General features: G+C 45.1%; 1 protein-coding gene across 1 annotated transcript in view; it reads right to left on the reverse strand.

The window, feature by feature from the left end:
* The window catches only part of LOC138468137 (spermatogenesis-associated protein 7-like), a 1,832,011-nt gene that overhangs the window by 203,471 nt on the left and 1,610,337 nt on the right, over positions 1-18,203 (reverse strand). The window lies entirely within an intron of this gene.

Here is an 18,203-nt window from a genome sequence, read left to right on the forward strand (position 1 = left end):
GTTTGGCACCAGTAGTTTCACTAGCTTGATTCGGATTTCCTTGTGGCTTACCCTTTTTATTTTTGGGGCCCTCGTTTGGATTGGAGGTATTGGAACTCTCTTTGCCATCTTTTTTTTGCTGCTTCCCATCATCCTTTTTCTGAGTTGCCCCAGAATCCTTGTGAGTAGCCCTGTTGGCAACCCACAAGTCAGCAGCCTTTGCTAACTTCTTTGGATGAAGTTCCTTAGAGTCAGCCAAGTGCTGTCTCAGCTCAGGAGAGCAGGCATCAAAAATAGATTCCAACAAAAATAGAATTCTCATTCCTTCAAAAGTGTTAACTCTGTAACCCTTTACCCAACCATCTAAGTCCTTTAAACATTCACACAACCAGGTAGCCCAATGGGTACCATCATGCTTTTTGAGGGTCCTAAACCTCTTAAGTTACTGGGAAGGAGTTTTCCCAAATCTACCTATCAAAGCTAGCTTCACATTATCATACTCCAATCTTTCAAGTTCCCCCACCTCCAGTACAGCATCAGTTGCAATCTGGGAGAGCCTAGACAAAAGCCAAGGAATCAGCCGATTCCCTGTAAAACCCTGAATCCCATAGTTATACTCAAAAGCAGCCAACCAATCCAAAATATCAAGTTTCACCTTATACATACTCACAGCTTCCTTAGGCATGCAAGGTCTCTTAGGACTGGAAGACCTAGAAGACTCTGGGAGAGTACCATTTTCAAGAGACAATTTCTTCATTTCAAGAGCATGATGCATTTCCATTTCTCTGAGTTTGATTTCAAGTCTCATTTTTTCAAGAGAGACACATTCTGGACTCAGTACTGGACCTGGTAGGGTCCCTGTGGCTAAAGGTTGAGGCCTAAGAGCTTGTTGAGGTGCAGAGGGGCTCACATCCTGAGACTCCTCTAACTCTTCTTGCTCATCAATAACATTAGAGTTAGACTCTGAATCATTATCATCCTCATCAACATTTTCCACATTTGCTGAAGGAGTAGGTGTAACAGACCTACTTCTCAGACTTTGAAATTCCAACAATCTTTCAACCAATTCGTTTTTCTTTCCTTTAACAGGGAGATTCCTGACCGTACACATATATTTCAGTTGATCTACTGTTAGAATGATCATGGCTTCCTGTCTGAAGTTATCCATATCAGGCATGATAAAATTACTTTTCTAGTGGTGCTTAGCCTTGTGATGGTTACTATTTGAACAAACGTAACGCAGAGCTCTCTATGTAACAACTATACAATTGATCCCACTGCTGCCACCAGTGTTAGCAGAGTTTGTATGCAGTACCCTTTGGGACCACTACACACAACTAAGACTACAGGTGTAAGCAAAACCAACCTTTGGTATACGTCCGTACTACACAGTTTTGTGGTAGCGCTGCTGAGCAGTCAGGCTTATCTCAAGAGGGAATATGAGCTGTAAGGATGTTACACGGAGGTCTATAATTACAAGTATTCAGATAGACACTTATACTCAGGGTTTCTTGGTAAAACACTTCTTAATTTATTACACAGTCAGTTAGAAACATTCACACACAAATATACTTCAGTACTTCACACTATCAGGTTCTGAGGCATTTAAACTACTTTAGAGGAGGAGCAAAATGGCATTCAGAGCATTTGAAGTAGGCGTAAAAAGGCATAAGTTAACAAAACAAATATTACAGTTACTCTTAAACAGTGCAAATAGTTTAAGTTCACCAGATGAGCTGATTCAATGCAATTGGTTAGGCCAAAGTCAATGGGCTAAAGTCTCGTATCGGATAAAGCAGTTCTGGAAGTTAAACAGAAAAGTCTTTGCCAAAGTTCTCAGAAGAAAGATTCATATGTCGGGTCACGAGCTCACTAGGCCTGCAAGTTACCAAAGTTTCAAGCACTTTCACGGTGAGAGGTAAGTTCTCTCGTTGGGTTTTCACAGCACCTTACAATGAAGAAAAAGATGCAGCTGAAGACGTTGGTTCCTGGCAGTTCCTGCAGATCTCGCTGTTCCTGAGCCTCAGTCGCGGGGACAAGAGGGAGGACATTGGGGGACTCCTGCACTGCACAGGGACTGGTCCAAAAAGCTGGCAAAGCAAATCTTCGATTCTGGTAGATGTCGTCAAGCTCACACAAACGGGTGTCCCTCTACCTGGCTATTCGGTTTCCTGCAGCACTCTGAGGAAAATACATCCAGCTCCGAGAATGGTGTCCAGGTGGCTTACGAGTTAATTGGTCCCACCAACTCAAAGGGAGAAGTCGTCCTACAAGGGCTTCTCTGTCGAGATGAACGTGGCGATTCAGACCTGCAGCAGGGCTTTACTGGGCAAACCAACGGTCCAGGAGTTGCAGCAGCCATCCTCTTCCAGCTTGTCTTCGGTTCCTTCGTGCCAGTGGTCAACTCTGCCTACCAAGCCAAGAGACTCGCCTTTTAAACAGTTTTCTCCCATTCATTCCAGCCTAGCTGTCACTCACCCAGCAGGGTGGCTGTCCTTGCTGGACAGTCAGCAAGCCAATCACGCCAAAGTGGATTTGGGTCTCCTAGGAGACTAAGCACAGGGAGTTTCAGGCACCTCCCTCACTTCCGGCCCACCCCAGAGACTTGGGTGCCAGAGGCGGTCTTCAGTCCTGAAGCCCGCCAAAGGCGTAGGAACAAAGGGACCAAGCCTGGTTTGGCGCGCAGAGACAAACTCTAGAAGGACCTTTCCAAAAAGTAATGGTGAAAAAAGAAGACAGGGAGCCGTTTAAACAAAGGAAGCTCAGACGCCATCTTGAAAAACATGGCTCCCGCGATTTAACACTACCGGTGTTCACAGTCGTGAAAAATCATGGTATTTTGTTGTAAAACCACTGCCACCAGCCATTTCGAGAGGAAAGGGTATCATTTGACTGCTACGTGAGTTTCTAGACATAGGGGATACTAGGTAACCCCTCCAGCACTCTATTGTAAGATAGGGTGTGCTGGGTCTAGGAATTTGGAAAGACTAGTAAAGTCAATTTCACTTTACTTTCTCTGGGAAACAGTACTTTATCCCAGAGAAGGTATTTAAACCTTGGGACAGCTTCTCTGTGTCACTGCACTGAGGGTGCTGTGACACACATGAAAAGATGATGCCTATGGAGTTGTCTAAAACTCCATAATCAAAGAACCCAAGAGTAAAACACGCATCTACAAAATACATGAGAGAGTGAGGAAAAAGGCTCACACTCTCTCCAGGTAATAAAAATCAAGTCCTCTAAATCCAGAAAGGTTGCTGGTGGTCTCTAAGTTGAAGGGAATTAGCACATTTATGAGAATTCTCCCTAACAAACGTTTTTTTTTTAATGTGGGAAATAGACAGAATCGGAATGCGGTTTTCAGGCTGGGTGATAGATGCACATCACAGGGATAATATAGAAGTAAAAGAGTGGCTCTAGCTGAATACCTGGATGAGATTTTCAATGTGGAAGGAGATTCGGTTTTGGGAAAATAAACGCAGCTAACAGAGAAAGTCGGTTTGGAAAGAAAGGACAAGTTTTACTTAAACTAGATTATCAGGACTAAATTGCTAAAGAAAGACACAATAAACTCCAAGGTTAATTTGCAATGTTAACCTTTTCACCCTGCGTTCAGCTCTATGTGGGAATTACTTAAATTATTCAAAATATAACTAAAGACAAATCGCTGTGCAGAAGTGCAATTCTTCCTACTTTAAAGAGATACCAAATCTCTATCTCCTTGGCTCTCGAGGCATTGAATCTGTACGATTTCCAAACATCAATTCCCCATTTACAGTCGAAGTGGGTTTGACATCGAGAGAGGGCTTGGAAGCAATAGTGGGAGCGTCAACAGAACTGGAGAGACGGGGTCTGTTGGTCTCATGCACAGAGCCTCTACTAACATCCTCCACTATGCCACAGGCACCAAAATGGACATCAAGAGCCGGAAGGCAGTAAATTGGAGTCCAACCAAGTGGAACAGAGAAAGAACGGGGGCAACTCTCAAGACAAAGCCCTCTCCATGTTACCAGAGATTTTGACACAGGTCTTGCAGAAATTGGGGAAGGGGACTCAGTCCCTTTAGAGAGAGGGGGATGTTTATAGTGAGTTGGAACACGCAGGGCCCCAATACATTCACCTCCAGAGAAATGAAAGACCACCTATTCCAGAATATAGATATTCTATTATTACAAGAAACATGACTGGTAAATCCAATCCTAATTGAAGGATACACTTTTTACTGTTTACCTGCCCTTCAAAAAGCCAAAGGCAGACCATCAGGGGGCCTGCTGATGGTGTTTAGAAATGTCATGATAGAAGATTCGATAGTGATCTTTGAAAATAAAATTTGCATCCAAGCGACTAAGGTACTCATGAACAACTCAAAACACTCCCTCGAGTTGTTTCTTATAAATATCTATTGGAACCCCGCCTGTTGTAGCCTCCAGGCTTTCCTGGACACACTATCCATATTGCTGGAAAGGATCAAAACCGGCAATGGGAGTGCACAAGTGATATTAGCGGGGGATTTCAATGCCCAATGTTTAGCACTGGAAAGAAACTCTGGTAACTATAGATCCCGAATAATCTCAGGCTCGGGAAAAGTTTGGGTGGAATTCTTAGCAGGATGAGGTCTGAAGATGGTAAATGGAAATCTGCCAGGGGACATTCCAGCGGCCCCAACCTGGCATCGAGGGATTTCCGCCTCCACACTATATTTTCATGACAGCCTCAACTATGGGCCAAATTACTATGCTGGCTATTTGGAGAGATTCTAGAAAGACAACAATTCCCTGCATCATGGGAATCAGCGGTTATTATCCCGCTATTCAAGGGGGGTGACCGGCTGCAACCTACGAACTATCGGCCGATCGCCCTCCTCAATATTGAGAGTAAACTCTTCATGAAGATCTTATTGGGGGAGCTAGAGGGTTGGGAGAAGGAAAAGAAGATACTCTCAAAACACCAAACAGGCTTCAGAGGAGGGCACTCGACAGCATTAAATGGCCTGATGTTAAACATCTTTAGTGAAAAAACAAAGGCTAAAGGAGAACAACAGTTATATGGCGCCTGGGTTGATTTCTCAAAGGCCTTTGACCTTGTAAATAGATCCCGTCTACGGTCAAAACTAAGGAACTGGGGTATCCCAGAGGGGCTTTTTCTATGTTGGTAGAACTCCATAAAGACACCACTATTAGAGTCCGGCTCGAAGATGAAGGTCATCTGTCAGAATCGATCAAGGTAGAAAGAGGAGAACGTCAGGGCTGCCTGGGAGCCCCTTTATTCTTTAACTTCTATCTTGCTGATATGGGAGCGTCCTTAGAAGAATCAGCATTGGCTAGCCCTATAATCAACGGATGTAAGATCCATTGGCTTGCCTATGCTGACGATGTAGTCCTGCTGGACAAAACACCAGTAGGGCTGCAACGTCTTTTGGACAAACTCGATGTCTATGCAAAGGAAAATGACCTGGCCATTAATCCAAAGAAATCAAGCATAGTCATCTTCAAGCACCCACTCAAGAAAATAAGCTATCTAGATTGGAAGTTAGGGGGCCAGAGCATCCTAAGAATGGAAGATCTAACCTACCTGGGATAAAAGGTCTATGCCGCACCATCGCAGGGGAAGGTCGAACAGGATGTGCAACTGAAAATCTTGCAGATAGTTCCCCAGATGAAAAGATCTCAGCAAAATTCTGTACATTTCAATCATTCCTTTGATTAAATTTTATACATCTAAAGTGGTCCCAGTGATCCTCTATGGTTTAGAAATGAAAACATGTCTATGGAATGTAGACTCGCAAAGGCTGGAGGGGCTAGTCTGGAAGAGAGTGTTGTGTCTCCCATTGAGCCTTCCAAATTTCCACGCTAAGATTTGAACTGGGCTTACTCTCACTCAAATCCCAGGCAGACTGGAAATTAATTTCCCTCTTACGTTTAATCATCACTGCTCAGAAGGATACCTTGTATTTCGACATTAAGGCCCACCCAGAAGTAATAAAATCCAAAATACTATCTACTCTTGAAGAAAGCTCAATGGAGGGTCTGGAAAAAGCAGGAACAGACCTGGAGACATTTATACACAACCCCCTAAAGGCAAAAAAGAATCTAGATGAAACAGACTGGATAACTACAATCGATAAAATGCACTCCCACACTCCTGAAACAAGGGGTTATAGCCCAATACCTTCTGAAGTTCCCATACTGGAGGATTAGGATGAACCTTCTCAGAGTAAGACTCAACATAGCACACACAGGGGAGATTCTATCAGTAAGGGGAAATGGGGAGAATTTCATCGTCTTATGCAACATCTGTAAGATACCCTCCAACCAAACCCTGAAACATCTACGACTGGAGTGTGAGGGGACTTGGCCTGCGAGACTTTCCTTCTTTGCAAGATTTGGAGTCGGTAGAGAGGATCACATTGCTGATTTGTTTTGGGATAGACTAATCTCTGGTCATTCGAGCTCTCTGACAACAGCAGTGGTAAAGGTTCTCAAGAAGTATGACATCATGATGAGCAAGAAGAAGGCAAAGGTCCCTCCCTGAAAATTGTGCTTTCATGAAAATTTCCTCCTTAGAGAAGCAGTAAATAAGAGGGATCTAGACCCCATGTGTTCATCAGTTAATGTGTCCTATATAGACCATCTTTCTCCTGTTTCTCTTTTTCTTTTTCTTTTTTCTCTTTTTTCTTTCTTTTCTTCTGTGCGCTTTTTAGCAAATGTGAATTTTAAAATGTCGTTTATTCTGCTTTCCTGAATTATCTTTAGCGCTGAATAGCTATGCTAGTGACTAGAGAAGGAAGACTGCATTTTGATAGTCTTTCTTTTTGTTTTTATTGTGAATAGAAATAGAAGATTTTGTAAAAGGTTTTTGTATAACCAAATACAAATAAAAAAACTAAGGATCAATGCAAAACAGAGATGAGTAGAAGAATGGTGATAATGCTTAGAGACCAAGGTCAGGGTGCACAGAGAATTCAGACAGTGTTAAACAAGTTACCAGGGTATGGATAGGACTACTTACAGAGTGGAACAAAGATAATGTATCAAGATGGGGTATGCTATGTGTGGCTATGGGATGGGGAAATACTCACAAGACGCACTTGATTTTGGGATTTGGGGCAGCTAACCGGGTTTCTGGACTCAAAGGCTCTGGTCACAGCACGGCGGGCTCGCCTAACAGCAAACACCTGGGCCTGTCTGGTCACTGGATAGCAAGGGTACAGGTGGCATGCAGATAGTGGGGCAACAAGCCGATCTGGTCACAGGATACTCCCAAAAGGGTACCACAGCCTTTCCCCCTAGTTATTGAGATTTTTAGTGGGGTTTCTGGATCAATGATCCTGCCTGGATAAGGTCAGCTATGTTCTGGGCTGACAGTAGAGTCTGGAATCTTGCAAAGTGAAATGGAATATCTGGATATGCAGGCACTGGAAAATTCAGAAGAGAGAGTCCCTGTCTCTGTGAGCTTTGCCTTTTTATAAAGCGGGTAACCTCACAGGATTTATTGTTGGGCAGAGCTAAGCTAGACCTACCCCTAAGAACCGGATAGGTCAGCCTATGTTGGTCGCCTCCTCCAGGAGTTTATGTGGTTGTGTTTTATGAAGTACAAAGCCATCTCACAGTCATTTGTGCCAAAAATCAATTATGACATAAATCGCTCCTTTTTACAGTTGTGGTACTTTTGCAAATTACATAGGCAAATGACATATTTCATACAGAGCATGGTATTCCAACTCCCAGGTCTGTACGAGATTGTTTCGCCCTTCTCATAATTTTTCACGATTTTTAGTAGAGCATATTTCCATTCATTTTTAATGTTCCACCATATGTACTTTTCCCATGATTCACCTTTTACTGGTGTTTCCGTCCCCAACATGCTACGGACCACCAAAATATCTTGTTTTAAAGCCACAAAAATTACACTTAAACTGTAAAACCTTTACATCACTGTCTTGTCCGGTTGTAGAAATAACAGTCTTGAAAGTTTATTCATTAAAATAGTCTTTTGAGCCAGATGGCCAGCATTGTCTACAAAATAAGGGCATACTTCCAAGGCTGCTCTGGAGTTGGCTTTGAAGTTTCTCAGTTTGAGTGGATGAGTGGTGTCACTTCCAAAAGTAAAATGTAGGTGTCCCAGAATCTATTGTGTCAAGCTGGAGCCCAGCTGATGGGCATGTTATATTCTTCCTCTTGGTCATTCAAGGTTTCCAGGGGCAAAAAGTAACACGCAGAAATCCACTGTGGCTCCTTTTGGGGGAAGGCCACTCCTGTTGCCAGCACACAAATGTCCTTTGAAGCCAAGCAGGAAACCTGTTTGGCTGGTTCCCCAGTACAGCCAATGCATTTATTTATTTTATCTTATTTTATTTTATTTTGTGGTGAGTCAGAAGCAAGTCTGTTGAAATAAAAAATTATATTAGATTTTACCCACCCCCCCTTTCCCCCCCTTTTACATTTCTAGGCAAGGAAGGGCCTTATTCAACATTACCCTTTTAAAACAGATATTTTTCCTGTTTGCAAAAGCACATTTGACACGTGGTGAATTCTGCTGGGATGTCCCTTTCAGATTCGGTTTTCTCTCCCATCTGGATTCCAAACATTGTTTGCAGCCCTAGTCAGTTTCTCTTACACAGCAATCTGTCCAAGGCACAGGTCCACTGTAATTGACATATGCACAGAGAGCTAGGGTTTCTTTTGAAGAGTTTATTTTGACATTTTGTAGCATACAAGTGAAGCGTTTTTTCCATACGGCTGAGAGTAAAGTTTCTGGTGATTTCCCAGATCTTGCCTGACACAGCCTGTCATTCAGTGAGAAATGCTTTCTTTTGCTGGAGCACAGTCTGAATATGGATGGACATAGCTCAGTCTCACTGATAAAAGCAGTTTAATGTTGAACAAATGAAAAAGAGCATCAGGGCACCATCATTTTAAATGCCAAATATTTCCTTTTTCAATGGGAAATTTTCAGCTAGCAGCAAAGCAGCACTGCTTTTCAATTCTCTTCTTTGGTGCACCTAAGGAAACATACTGGCAGCCTTTCTCGGTGTGTTCCCTGTTTCATCTTGCCCAATAGGTGCTTGGCAAGGCAGTGCAGCCATCAATTTGTAGCGGCAAAACGCAGTTTTGATGCAAGGCAATAGTGCTCAAAGGAGCCAGCACAGCCATTCTGCTGGTAACTGCTGAAGTGCAGCTTGGTGATGGAGGGGAATTTTGCTGAGTGCGTAAATGTACCCCACAGGCGATCTTTCTGAAGCATTTTTTTGCAAAAACTAAGCAATAAAGTGCATTTTGAAAAGACCATCAATCAATACAATTATACACAAAATGCCCTCATTACAGAATGAAATTGCATCATCTCAGTATAAGAGGTCCCGAAAATGAGCACAGAATTGCCGAATATACAAACAACAAATGTCCTAAAAAATACACTTTTTTCCTCAGATAATCAGAATTAATTGTATCCCAGGTAAAATGCTGCAATTTAAGATAGCTTGGCTTCTGCCCCACAATATTAATTGTCTTCTGGCTCAACGTCTTACTGTATCATTCTGTAGCGCCCCCTGCCTTTCGGATTCTCTGTCTCTCATATATTTATTCTACAGTTTCTCATGCCCAAGCCTCTCTTTCCCCCAATCTTCAGTATGTCCTTCTATGGTCCAATCGTCTCTCTGCCCCAGTCTTTCACTCCCTATCAGTATCGACCTGCAATAGGAGGAAGGTGGGGCTGATGGTATGGAAATAATGCTGGTGGGCAGGTAGTCTGGTGTTACAACACGTTCAGCAGCAACCCATGCTTTCTTCTTCGTCAACTCTTGTTAGCAAAGGGTTATCTGAGAGAGAAAGCATTCTGCCAGCATAGACTACAAGGGCTCTCAAAATATGTGCCTGGAGGGCACCGGCACAAATTAAGCACTGTGGCCCTCCAGCCCAGTTAGAGCCCTTATTGCTTAAAGGAGTCTAATCCCAAGGTAGGTACCCGATCCAAGGCCTTTGGAGGTATCGAAACCCAGGCCCCTTGAACCATGGCAGGTATCCAAAACCCATGCCCGTGGAATCAAGACAGATATCTGAACCCAGGCTCCTGGAACCATAACAGGTATCCAACCCAAGGCTCTTGTAATCATGGCAGGCATACAACCCCAGGCTCCTGGACCCAGAACAGGTATCCAATCATATGGCCCTGGAACTATGGCAGGTATCTGATCCCAGGACCATGGAGGCATGGAACGTATCCAATCCCAGATCCCTGGAACCATGGCAGGTAACCAGTGCCAGGACTCTGGAACCATGGCAGGTATCCAAATCCAGGCCCCTAGAACCATGTTAGTTATCCCATCCCAGGCCCCTGGAGCCATGGAAAGTATCCACTCCTATGCACCTGGAAACATGGCAGGTATCCAATCATAGGCCTCTGGAACCATGGCAGGTATCTCATACCAGGCATCTGATCCCAGGCCACAAGAACGATGGCATGCATCTGATCCCAAGCCACAGGACCCATGCCAGTATCTGTCATCTTTGACTCGACACTCTCCTTCTCTGCACACATATCTGACATCTCTAAAAAATCAAACTTCATGCTACACCTCCTCAGAGGTAATCTGCCTTTCCTCTCCTTCCCTCAGAAGCGTATTGTATCCCAAGCTCTGATTCTCTCTAGGTTGGACTACTGTAACAGCCTCTTTCTAAATCTTCCTGCCTCCACTCTCCGCCCTCTTCAACTAATCCAGAATAGGACTGCAAGACTTGTCCTTGGCCTCAAGCCCTGGGATTGTATCTCTCCAGCTCTGAATTCCCTTCATTGGCTCCCAGTGGATGCAAGGATTACATTTAAAACCCTCTGCATTGTCCACAAGGCTTTCTGGGGCCTGGGTCCAAAATACCTTCAACTATCCCTCCGTAAATACCTCCCCTCTCGAGCCTTTTTCTCCTCTACCTTTAACTCCCTCCGGGTCAGTCGTTTTTCAAAGAAACGCGCTGGGGGTAGATCTCTATCTTCAGCTGTGGCCTCCCTTTGGAGCAGCCTCCCTGCCACCTTGAAACTTGAGGAGAACCACCTCCGATTCCGGAAGCACCTCAAGACCTTCCTCTCTGCTTCTGCCTTTTCCACTCTTCTCCCCTGCTGATCTGTTTTCTCACTCGGCACCATTCACCTGGCCACCCTCTTTCCTTCGGGCACAGGTACCTGCTCACCCTGCCACCCTCCTGCACTGCCTCCTGGCCACACCCTGCACTGGGGTCTGTATCTGTACCCATACAATCCCCCACCCACTTCTCTTCTGCACTTATCAGATATACCCTATCCGCTTAACTTAGCACTTGCCACTTGCTGGCTGCACTAGCACCTTTAATTATTTATTTGTATTTATTTATTCTGTTCTCTCCTCTGTTCCGCACTTTCCACTTTCCCTTCCATGCATTTTCCCCCTTTTCCCCTTCCATGCACTTGCGCGTTCTCAATGTCACTGGGCCTAGTAAGATTGTTGTTTTTGTTCTCCCCTGTTCCTCTCCCTTTGCCTGATTGTGCTCTGAAACACTTGTTTACGAGCGCGATATAAATAAAATATCATTTAATTTCATCTGATCCCAGGCCCCTGAAGCCATTACAGGGATCTGATCCAAGGCCCCTGGAACCATGACAGGTATCTCATCTCAGGCATCTGGAAGCATGGCAGGTATTTGATCCCAGGCCCCAGGAACCATGACCATTATCCGATCCCAGGACGCTGGAACCATGACAGGTATCCATTCCAAGGCCCTTGCAACCATGGCAGGTATCTAATATCAGGCCCCTGAAACCATGGCAGCCAGGCCCCTGGAGCCATGGCAGGTATCCGATCACAGGCCCCTGGAATCATGACAGGTATCTGATCTGAGGCATCTGAAAACATGTCAGGTATTCGATCTCAGACCCCTGGACCCATGGCAGGTATCCGATCCCAGGCCCCTGGAGCCATGGCAAGTATCTGATGCCAGGGCTCTGGAACAATGGAGGTAATCAATCCCAGGTCCCTGGAACCATGGAATGTATTTAATCGCAGGCTCCTAGAACCATGGCAGTTTTCCCATCCCAGGTAACTGGAGCCATGGCAGGTATCCGATCCAACGCCCTTTGAGCCACGGCAGGTATACAATCCCATGGCACTGGAACCATGACAGATATCCGATCCCAGCCCCCTGGAACCATGGCAGTTATCCGATCCCAGGCCCCTGTGCACATATCCGATCCTAAGCTCCTGGAACCATGACCGGTATCCGATCTCAGGTCCCTGTAACCAAGACCGGTATCCGATCCCAGGCCCCTGCAACCATGACAGGTATCCAATCTCAGGCCCCTGGAAACATGGAGGTATCTGAAACCTTGACAGGTATATAGAAATAAAAAAAACAGACAAGGAAACCAGAAATGGTTCTCCTTATACATTGAATATTGCTTGTAATGCATAAGTGGCAATGCGCCAGTATATAGTAGTAGCTACAGTTTAGAATTGAACATACATATTTTTATGTCACAACTATTTATAGATCCATGTATTAATACCATCCAGTAGAGCAAATCCAAGATGTTCATCCACAGCTGATTCTTGGAAAAAGTGTGATATGGTAGTGATATACTAGCTGCAGCTGAAAGAGGTCAGTCCATTGCTATCTGTTAAATGTGTCTTTGTTAAACGTATAAAAGAAATGCTTTAAAAAAAATAATTCCATATACTTAATTTATTTTCTATATATTTTTACATGTAGGGTCTTATAATGATTAATTGGTCCCGAAGAAGGAAACTGTTTATTAACTAGTAGTGTTGCCGAAACGGCCCCTGAAACCTTGGCAGGTATTTATTTTATTTTATTTATTTATTTGCATTTATAGAAGCGCTCACGCAGCCCAGAGGCATTGATGCGCTGTTACATGAATATGTCTTAGTTGCAGCAACGAGGTGAGCGATTGGTTACATTAGCCCGCATACATGTGTTAATACATTTTTGGTGAGAGGAAAGGTTACAGTAGCCTTTCATCGTTTCAAGTGGGGTTAACTCCTTAGAGTGTGAGTTGGATGCATCTTTAGGCAGCAGGTTACAATGGGCAGCGGGTTACATTGGAGGTGCGAACATCATACGTCATACAGAATAACATCATACATCATACAGAATATACATCATACGTCATACAGAATATACATCATACAGAATATGCTGTTAGGTAAATAGCCTGGTTTTGACGGCCTTGCGGAACACAAGATAAGAGGGTTTATTTCTGATGAACTGAGGCAGCGAGTTCCATTGTCTGGATGCAATGAACGAGAAGCTTGCGCCTCCTCCTCTCGCCCTTTTAATTCTAGGTACTGGCAGTAGGTTAGTATATGGGGTTCTTATGGGTCTTGCTGCCTGAGGCAGGAGGACTCTCTGAGAGAGGTAGGCTGGTGCAGTGTGGTGGATGCATCTATGCGTGATGGCAAGAGTCTTAAACAGGATGCACTGTTGTACAGGCAGCCAGTGAGCATTTTGTCTAGCTGCCGATATGTGTTCCCTTTTGGCGATGCCCAGTGCTGCGCCTGGGATGTTATTCTGGATGGTCTGTAGTTTGTCCAAGTTTTTTGATGAGGTTCCTGTAAAGAGTACATTACAGTAGCCTAGCCTAGAGGCTATGATGGCTTGCGCAATTAAAAGGGAGTTGGTAATGGATAGGAACGGTCTGGTGGCATTGATGAGTTTGGAGTAGTAGGCTGAAGAGGTGGCTATTGCGGTTACTTGTCTGGACATGGTGAGGTTATTGTCTAGGTAGACTCCTAGAGTTTTGACTGAATGTGAGACAGGGATGGTGATATTGTCAACGGTGAAGGCTTGGTATTTGGCGTCTGTGAGGGCAAGCAGAAGTAGTTCTTTCTTGTCCCCATTCAGACACAGCCAGTTCTCAGCCATCCATGTGTGGATGGTGGCGTAAATGCCATTGAGGGTGTTGGAGCCATTCTCATAGTTGCCTGAGAGAGCGATGAGGACTTGAGTGTCGTCGGCATAATTGGTGTACATGAGAAGACATGCATAGCTCTACCTTTAAGGAAGGAGGCAATCCAAGTGATTGCGTTAGGGGAGAAGAATACAGATGAGGAGAGATGTTGGCAAAGGTATCTGATGCAAGGTCCCTGGAACCGTAGAGGTATTTGATCCCAGGCCCCTGGAGCCATGGAAGGTATCCATTGCTATGCTCCAGGAACCATGATTGGTATCCAATCCCTGGCCCCTGGAACCATGGCAGCTATCACATCCCAGGCCCCTGGAAAAATGGCAGGCATCTAATCCCAGACCACAGAAGCCATGGCAGGTATCCAATCGCAGGCCCCTGGAGCCAAGGCAAATATCCGATCCAAGGCCCCTTGAACCATGCAAGGTATACAATCTCAGGCCCCTGAAAACCATGGCAAGTATCCGGTGTCAGGCCCCTGGAACCATGGAGGTATTCTATCCCAGGCCTGTGGAGCCATGGCAGGTATCCAATCCTATGTCCCTGGAAGCATAACAGGCATCTAATCTTATGCCTCTGGAACCAAAGAGATATCTGATCCTATGCCCTTGTGACCATTACTGGTATCCGATGACAGGCCCCTTGAACCATGGAGGTGTCTGATTTCAGGCCTCTGGAGCCATGACAAGTATCAGATCCTATGCCTTGGTACCATGAGACGTATCCAATGCTATGCCTCTAAAACCATACAGGCATCCGATCCTATGCCCCTGTAACCATGACTGGTATCCAATCTCTGGCCCCTGGAACAATAATCCATTCCCATCCCCTGAAATGATGGCTGGTATGCACTCTGAGGCCCCTGGAGCCATTTCACATATCTGATCCCAGGCCTCTGCAACCATGGCAGGCATCTGATCCCAGGCCCTTGGAACCATGGAAGGCATCGAATCCCAGGCCCCTGGAACTATGACCAGTATATGATCCCAACCCTCTGCAACCATGGCAAGTATCCGATCCCAGCCCCCTCCATCCAAGAGATGCATCTGTTAGGGAGAATTCTCATTTATGGCTAATTTCCCTCACCTAGTGTGCGCTTTGCCCCCACTCTTACTCATGTTTGCCATGTGTCTTTTTTGTGATTGTGGACCCTGAGGTACACCACTTCCGTAGTCCCCTTCTTTTGTGTGTTACACAGCACCTTCAGTGGAGTGACACCGGGTTGTCTTTTAGACTTCCTACCGACTCCATTTCTGGGGCTGACTACAGTCCCCCAGAAAAGGGTAAAGTTGCCATTAACTTTACTCATTTTACCACTGATCCAGTACAACCCATCTTCCATGGAGCACTGGAAAGGGTTACTTCGTATCTCTTTGTATCTGTACCTCCTAGAGCATTGTTTCGCTCTTTTAACATTTAGACTTGGCTGGTGGCAGTGGTATCTACCCTAGCTTTTCTACCGCGATTATACTATATAAACGTGGTATTGTTTTAGGCTATTATATTAGCCCCAAACTTAAACCCGCTAACCAAATACTTTTTCTTTTGGCCCCGGTCGGGTTTATTCGCCATTTCTTTTTGTTAAAGTCCTTCCTGTGTTTTACTTTGCGCAGCAAACCAGGTTTGCCTCCTTTGTTCACTGTCTTTTGGTGGGCTTCTGCTCAGAAGCCCTCCTCCAGGCGCCTGGGTGTCTAGGTGGGCTGAATGTGAGGGAGGGGTGTAGTCACCCCCTGCACAGGGTATCCTAGGAAACCCAAGTCGCACTTTGCCATGATTGGCTGAGGTGGTTGTCCGGGCCGGACAACCCCCCTGCTGCATGATTGACAGCCAGGCTGTGTGAATGGGGGATTTTCGCATAAAAGGCAGGTCTCTTGGGCTAGAAGTCAGAGTCGCCACTGGAACTACAGGGAACCGAAGTGAAGCGGAGAAGAAGACGGCTGCTGCAACTACCCTGTCCCGGTGAAGCCCTGCTGCAGTCCTGAGCTATCTACCCTTCGACGACCAGAGAAGATCCAGTCCGGAGTCTTATTCCCTTGAGCTTGGTGGGGATAACCAGCTCATCTTCCACAGCCAGAGGATCCTCTTCTTGGTCGAAATCGCTGCACACGGCTGTAGTGGTCCGGATAGCCATCTGAAGAGCCTCTCCTGTTTTTAGGGAGTGCACCTTTTATTCATCGTCGCTGCTGCCGGCTTCATCCCTGTGTGGTGCAGACCCCTCCAGACGTCCTCCTTCACACCGAAGTTCCAGGAACGGTGGGTCTGCGGGAAACCAACAGGAACAACTGCCAGAAGTATTGCCTATGATTTTTGCCCCCAACTCTCTCCGGTTAACCTAAGTGCTAAGTGTGTTTTTGCCCCGGTAACAATTATTGCCACGGATACGTGTTTCTTTAGTACGACCGAACTGTCATTACTGTCAAAAAGCGATTGCAAGTGTATTCCCGGTAATGTCTCTTGTTTCGCAACACCGGTCCATTAAAACATAGGGCACTTACCTTGGATTAGAGTCTCCCAAAGTGAATTGGTTGGTTGTAGTATATTTCTCGTGTGGTTTTGAATTAATAGAAGTGTTGTGTTTATAACGAATGGTTTAAAAATAAATGTACTTGTATTTTTCTACCTGAAACCTTGAGTCAGTGTTTACTTGAGTCACAGTAATTGTGGTCCCTGTGTAATCTCTGCTACTGCTCATATACTCTTGAGATAAGCATGGCTGCTCTGCTACTGCTACCACTTTAATATAGTAGTACAGGCTTGTACCAAAGGTAAAACTTGTATTGCCACCTGTAGTCTTAATTGTGTGTGGTGGTCCCTAAGGGCATTGCACAGGATTCTGCCTAACAGCATCCAATCCCAGGTCCCTGGAAGCATGGCAGGTGTCCTATCATAGGTCACTGGAACCATGGTAGGTATCCTATCCCGGACCCCTTTAACCATGACAGGTATCCAATCTCTGGCTCCGGCACCATCATAAGTATCTGAAGCCAGGCTCCTGGAACCATGGAGGCATCCGATCCCAGAACTCTGGGCCCATGGCAGTTATCATATCCTATGCCCCTGTAACCATGATAGTATCCAATCCAATGCCTCTGGAACCATAGAGGTATCTTATCCTATGTGGAGGATAGCACAGGGGCAACATGCTGGTCTTGGAAGCACGAGCATGCATAGCAACAATGGTTTGAATCCCGGATCTGCGCTTAGAAACCGAACACAGGTATTAAGCGTGTTATAAAAACAATTAAATAAATAAAAATAAATAAAATATTCCCCTGTAACCATAACTGGTATCCAATCTCAGGCCCCTGGAACAATGGTACGTATCTGTCCCAAGGCCCCTGAAACCATAGTCAGGACCCAATCCCAGGCCCTGGAACCATGACGCGTATCCAATCCCAAGTCACTGCAACCATTGTAGGTATGTGATCCTGAGCCTCTGGAGTCACGACAGGTCTCCGATCCCAGGCCCCTGGAGCTATGGCAGGTATCTGATCCCTGGTCCCTGCAACCATGGCGGTATCCGATCCCAGGTTCCTGGAACCATGGTAGGTATCTGATGTCAGGTTCCTCGAACCATGTCAAATATCTGATGCCAGGCCACAGGAACCATGGAGGTATCGGTCCTAGGCCCCTGTAGTCATGGCACATATCCGTTCCTATCCTGCTGGAACCATGACAGTTATCCTATCGTATGCCTCTGAAACCCTGCCAATATTTTAAAATGTGGGCACTCAGGGCCCAGTTTTGATGCCACCTAGTTGGACACATCTGGAACATTCTGTGTGTGACTGTCTTGCCCATATTACTCAGTTGGACAATTTCTGGGGACATCCATGTGCGTGACTGAAAACTATAGATTTTAAGTAGTACATTCTGAAAAATTGAGAACTTCAACGAGTATGCTTTCTGTTTCCTAAAAGCAATGCTTGCCTAAATGGATATCCTCACTTTAAGAAATGGAACCGTGATAATTAAAAACAGGTTGTTCTGCAGCCTTCTTAATAGAAGATGGTTTTCCTAGAAAAGGGGCTGCAGCAAATTCAGCTATTAGAGCCATAAGCTTCAGTTCTTACAGCACTAGTACTTTCTTGGAGTACATTTACTCCACTTTTATCTCTATCAAAGTGTCATAAAACTTAATTAAAATCTATTTGTAGATTGACGACACAAATGGTTGGCATTTTGATGATAACATAGGATTTTATCCTCATTTGAGTGCTCAAAACAGACACTTATCAAAATGTAAACTTAAAAAAACATAGCAACTGGGAAGACAAAAT

Source organism: Ambystoma mexicanum, chromosome 4q (assembly GCF_040938575.1).
Source record: "Ambystoma mexicanum isolate Mex_15411 chromosome 4q, UKY_AmexF1_1, whole genome shotgun sequence".
NCBI classification, from domain to species: domain Eukaryota; kingdom Metazoa; phylum Chordata; class Amphibia; order Caudata; family Ambystomatidae; genus Ambystoma; species Ambystoma mexicanum.